We start from the raw sequence: 6000 nt of genomic DNA on the forward strand, positions 1-6000 counted from the left end.
TTCATAACCCACTTGAATCAAAGTGTGGAATATGATATGTCAAGAAATTTGTAATATTTTGAACAACCCACAATAAAAAATTAAAAAAAAAAATAAAGCAAGGGCTCAGTGTGTGTGTAGAATCTTGCTGCTGTGGAGTCTCAGTTGTTAGTGAGGAGAGAGGGTATCCCGCCGCTCAGGAAGAGAGAACAGGATGTCTCTGAAGCATGCAGGAGTGGAGAGGGAAAGGAGACACAGCACAGAGAAGGCAGGCTGACCGTCTCTGGCCATCTCTTAGATTCATAGATGCTTCTGAAAAATACAGTGATGTCATGCATTGAGTTCTGAGAGGCTGCTCTTTATTATTGCAGAAAAATGGGCAGTAGCATTTGTTCCATGAGGATTGTGGAAGTGTGATTTGGGTGTAGGTGGTACAGGACTCCTGAGGCACATTTATACTGTTCTGTTCTTTCTGGAACAGGCCTTTTGATTGATTGATTCATTTAATGCCCCTTCCCCTTCCAGACAGGATTTTCAGCAGATTGACAAGAATACATAATCATTAAACAGAAAGAAAATAAAGAAGTCAGTGTAAAAGGGAAATGAAGGAGAATAACTGGGCAACACTTTTATGCAAAAGTATGTGCTATCAGCGTTTAGAGTTGGGCTCTGAGCTTCCTGGCCATGAAAGCAAAAAAGGAAGAGATCCTTAAAAGATCTCACACTCTCCAAAAACTCAAAATTAATCCAGTTGTTGAGAAAAAATAGAGATTTTCCTCATGCTGATGTCTCCAGGAAACTTCTCCTGGAGCCCCTGAGTAGATGCTGGATGATTGAGCAAAAGATTCTAGAACCCAGTTCAGTTAGCAGCTTCTTAGTGATTAGGAAAAAACAAATGATCTTAAATCCAGAGTCTCTTGGTGGTTCGGGTCTCAAAGGCTCAGTCTTGGACTCTGCAGTGGAGCAGGGTCCCTACCAAGTGCCTTCGCTTTTGCTCAGTTGAAGGGGAGGGCATTTGGGACTGTGCTGTAGGGACTCCCACTCACCCTCAGCGTGGAGTGCAGCATGTGGTGGAGTAGGTACCTTCAGAGCAGAACCGCTCCAATCAGAAGCAAAGGGAGCCCCTAGAGACCCTGCTACCTGCTGCGCCCAGGAGTCCTGCCACCCTTCCCCACCGGGATGCTAATTCAGGGTGGCAAGTTCTGGAATATGTCAGGGAATTTGATTGGGCAGCTTCCAGGGTGCCAGCCCTTTAAAGGCTTCACCCTTTTGGGATGAATTTTGGGTGATTATATACTCCAGATTTCTAACCAGTGAAATTTCCTTGAGATTCCTCCCCGCCAATCATCAGAATACCCTAGAAATTAAAATTTGCCTAAATGATAACGTGGGGAGCTGGAGGCGGGAGTCTTTTCAGGCCCCCCACCCCTTTTCCTGAAGGAAGAGCCAGCATGACCCTTGCAGAGCAGCTGCCCCACTGCACAGCTGCGTGTTTGCTCTTATAAATCAGAAGGGAGTGACCCTTTGGCATTGCCCTTGGCAGGGGCATGCAGGCCACATTGCCCAGCGATACACACATTTTCTCATTGGCAGAGAGGGAGGCGTTGAATGTGCTTCTGCAGGTGGGAGACTGGCTGGTGCCAGGCCTCTGCCCAGCTCTCAGTAGAGCCCAGATGAATGCCTCCTGTGTACCTCGAAGGAGCAGGGGCTGTGTTCAGTACTTGCAGGTCACCTAGGAAAGATCGGGACCCCTCATTGCAGGAAGAGAACCCCGCCCAGCTCCACTTGGGCTGATGCCCAGTAGCCGGCTGAATGCTGCCCTCCAGGAAAGCAGGAGGGCTGCCCCAGGCTGGCCCAGAGTCGGCCAGCTGCTGTCCCTCAGCTTCCTTCTCCTGGCCTCCTAAACCCCACAGCATCCTGACCGTCCTCCCTTCATCACGCTCTCATGTTTTATTTGAGGAGTTTGATGTCCAGGCAGCACGGAGTCTGAGGTCAGGGGTGGTTAACCCGCACCTGTGTTTGCAGTGTGTTCCCTGATGTCCTCTTGGGGACAAGTCCACCTAATCCACGATTGGGACTTCGGTGGCCATGAACAACCCCCTTTCTGAATGTGCCCCCTGCTCTCTCAGTGCTTCTGACTCTTCTGCCTCGGCTGCTCCTGCCCCGCTGTCTCCTTACCACGGTGGCCCTGTCATGGCCTGGGCTCCTCCCTCTGTTCTCACTCTTCCGGGTGAAGCCCCAGCCCCAGCCCCAGCCCCACTTCTCCAGGAAGACCGCAGGGCAGTGGGCACCACCTCAGGCCTTCACATGCACAGTTTTTGTGATTCTCAAGTCCTGCTTGTGTAGTTGTTGACAATATTTTTATTAAAAGAAACTCATTTTAAAAGACGTGAACATGTGTTACACTTGACCACCACACAACGGGAGAGCCAGGACTGTGTGCCATGGACACAAGACAGCAGGGCAGACAATCATCCAGAAGTAAAACTCCCAGAATGACTGTGCTGGGGGAAGTTCTGGCTGTGCGTGGGGCAGAGTTCCTTTTAGTGTCAACACCTCCCTGGGACGTTGTCCTGGAGGGAATTGAAGAGACAGAGGGGGCTTTTCTTTCTGGGCGGGTGGCTCCATGCTGCTCAGTCCTTGCCAGAGGAGAGGCCATCTGGTTCTTGGGGTGCGGGTGTTAGAGGATCCCTACCTGAAGGGCTTCCCCTGGCCCTCTGGAGTGAGTCCTTTCTTAGACAAGCACTTGCAGGGATTCTGTCACCCACTGCTTCCTTCCCTAGTGGGGGGTCGTGTTCACCTCCTGTCCCCCAGGGTTCTTGGCTTGGGTCTCGATGCCAGCCGGGCTCAGTGGAGGTGAGATGGAAAGTGGAACTGCTGGTCCTCAGTGGGCGCCTGGTGCGGACCTCCCTGGTCACCCTTGGCTTTGGTTGGTTTTGCCCAGAACTCACAGGCAGGTTCCTGCCTGCTCTGTTTGTCTGTCTGTCTCCACACCCTGGCTGTAGTCATAGGTAAAGCGCCACTGTCCATGACTTCGGGCAGCCAGTCTCCCCCCGAGATGCTGGTGCTCACCTGCTCCTCCTCCCAAACCCCCGTGGCCGGCGTCCCGGCCAACACCAGCACAATGTCCACCATCACGGTCACCGTGCCGGTCACCACGCCAGCCCCCGCTGTCACAGGAAGCCTGGTGAAAAAGCAGAGGCCGCTCTTACCAAAGGAGACTGCCCTGGCCATGCATCCGGTCGTGTGGAACTCATCAAGTAAGTTTCAAACGTCCTCCCAAAAGTGGCACATGCAGAAGATGCAGCGTCAGCAGCAGCAGCAGCAGCAGCAGCAGCAGCAGCCTCAGTCTTCCCAGGGGACGAGATATCAGACCAGACAGGCTGTGAAAGGTATAGCCCCCTTCTGCTCTGTGTGGCACCCACTCCCTTTGCCACATCGACAGGACAAAAAACATTGCCGTTTTATTTTTCCCCCCTGTTTGTGTTCCGGCCATCGTGTCCTGAGGGCCTCACACGTTCCATTTGGCGTTATTTTTTTTAAAGTTGGTTTGCAACTCACTTATTCACTTAATTTTTTTTAAGGTGATACATGCCTCTCTTCTCCTTAGAAATGGGACAGGATGTTTATATGATAATTTTGTTGAGTGTTGTCCCGTTCACCTTCCATTTAATTGTCCTTCCTTCCTCAGTAGCCATGATCAGTCACCTAAAACCCTTTCCTATGCATGTACGCACAAGTATGTACACACACCGACCCCCACACACCCACACACAACACCATAAAAGTACTTATTTTCCCCTTATTTCTTTTTTAAGACATAAAAATTGTACCATACTTGCTTTTTTTTTTTTCACCCATCAGCATGTTTCGAGGTCTGCCTGTGTCCCAGCATATGGCCCTGCCTTCTTCTTTTGGACTGCTGCGCAGTATTCCCTAGTTTATGTAAAGCATTTCCTTCCCAGTGGGCTTAGGTTACTTCCATTTTTTTTTCTACCATAAGCAGTGCTGCAAAGAAAGTTGTACCTTTGTATAGTGTTTCCAAGGGCACATGAGCAAAGCCCTAGTCCTTGTTTTGGGAAGAGTACAGTGGAAGAGGTTGACAGCAAAGCTTACTCTAAAAAACAGGGATTTGCCACACCCATGAGATATGCAAGTGGCAGGAACTGCTTGCTGAAGTTGCAGAATTGAAACTCCCACCAGAAAGCAGGACGCTCCATCTGCAGCTGACGTCAGGGCACACAGAGGGCTGGCTGATCTGCCCAGGGTCAGTTTTCCCAGGTTTGTGAGGCTGGGGTACATTTTGTTCCTCAGGGAACCTCCTCTAGATCCTGGAAAGTGGGGCCCCTGATTGAAAGTCTCCTAGTGAGTGCACCCTGGTGAGCAGGCCTTCTGATTAGCAGCAGGATGCAAGGTAAAAAGGTCACCTCAGAGGAACCCCATGTAACCCTCCAAAGATTGGCGAATGGGAGAGGAAAGAGTGGAAAACTGGAGAGGTCAAGTTGGAAGACAGTTGAAGTGACCTAGTGCTTAAAATGTGTTTGGAGCTGGGCACAGTGGCCCACGCCTGCAATCCCAGCAGTTCGGAAGGCTGAGGCAGGAGGATCGAGAGTTCCAAGCCAGCCTCAGCAAAGGCGAGGCATTAAGTAACTCAGTGAGACCCTGTCCCTAAATAAAATACCAAGTAATTCTGGGGATGTGGTTTAGTGGCTGAGTGTCCCTGAGTTCAATCCCTGGTACAAAAAAGAACAGTTGTTGGGACAGATCTAGGTTGCTGGAAATGAGGATGAGTATGTCTTGTCTTACTACCCCGTGAGCAGATGCTCCTTTCCCAGGGGAGGTTTGGTGCTTCCAGAAAGACTTGTGGACATTATGGTCCTCAGCTTTCCAATTGTCTCTGTCAAAATAAAGTGACGAGGACCGATGGCATGTTTGCAGCACTAGTTAAGGTGATAAGACACCTGAATCAGCTGGGCACTCCCACACCACTAGTTAAGGTGTAATCAGTCATACACTGGTGCACTAGACAGGGAGTCCAGGTGAACTGACTTCTGCTTTGACCTGTGTGGAGGTTTTGGGCCTGTGGGTAGGTTGAGGGAGCAGGGAGGGTGCAATGAGGGCTCAGGAGAGTCAGGAAAGTTGGACAATATGGGCCATCCAGGGTGGTGAGGCATCTCCCCTCCCATGGGGCTGGAAGACAGAGCCCCCTCTTCTGTTGCCCTGTTGCAGGTTGGAACCAGCTGGGGTTCCTTGGGCAGCCTGGAGTCTGCCCCGGGCACTCGGGGCACCAGGGCTGCCTCACAACCTTGAGCTCTCAGAGATGGTTCATGTTTCCTCAAGTTTTTCTACTGGGGTTGGGTCCTAGCCTGGCTCCTTTGGTCACTTTAGAGTAAAAAAATCCCACAGGGTGCGTCAAGGGCTGGGCTGCAGTTGTCACCACAGCGTTGTGCTGGGACAGCCCTTCCTATGTTTCTGGGTGACCAGGACCCTTTGTTCTCCTAGATGTCCAGCAGAAGGAGGTCACACAGAGCCCGTCCATGTCCACCATCACCCTGGTGACCAGCACACAGTCATCCCCCCTGATCAGCAGCTCTGGCTGCACAAGCACCCTCAGTCATCAGTCAGCGCCGACCTGCCCATTGCTACCGCGTCGGCCGACGTCGCCGTCGACATCGCCAAGTACGTGAGCAAAGTGAGTGGCAGGCGCCTGGTTGGCTGCTGCAGGGCGCCTGGGCAGAGGACCCTGTTGCTCCCAGCCCAGATCCACACTGGCTCTGAAGTCCATTCTCAAAGGGTATTGTAGGGCAGACTCAATCTCACACCAGGAAGGCTTAGATCCTAAAACCAGCCCATAAAATCCAAAAGGCGCTGGAGTCCCCTTTGGAATTCAGGCTGCTCATGAAGGACAGGATTTCTTTGAGTGCTGGAGCAAAGGACAGTTGACCCAGGGGTTCAGGGTCCCCGAGGTTCTGAACAGGGAGGATTCCAGGGTCAGTGATATGCCACTCACGATGGTTTTCT

General features: G+C 51.5%; 1 pseudogene; it reads left to right on the forward strand.

The window, feature by feature from the left end:
* The window catches only part of LOC114080942 (MYND-type zinc finger-containing chromatin reader ZMYND8-like), a 69318-nt pseudogene extending 63536 nt beyond the window's left edge, over positions 1–5782 (forward strand).
* Positions 5783–6000: the final 218 nt, after the last annotated feature.

This window comes from Marmota flaviventris, chromosome 17 (assembly GCF_047511675.1).
Source record: "Marmota flaviventris isolate mMarFla1 chromosome 17, mMarFla1.hap1, whole genome shotgun sequence".
NCBI lineage: Eukaryota > Metazoa > Chordata > Mammalia > Rodentia > Sciuridae > Marmota > Marmota flaviventris.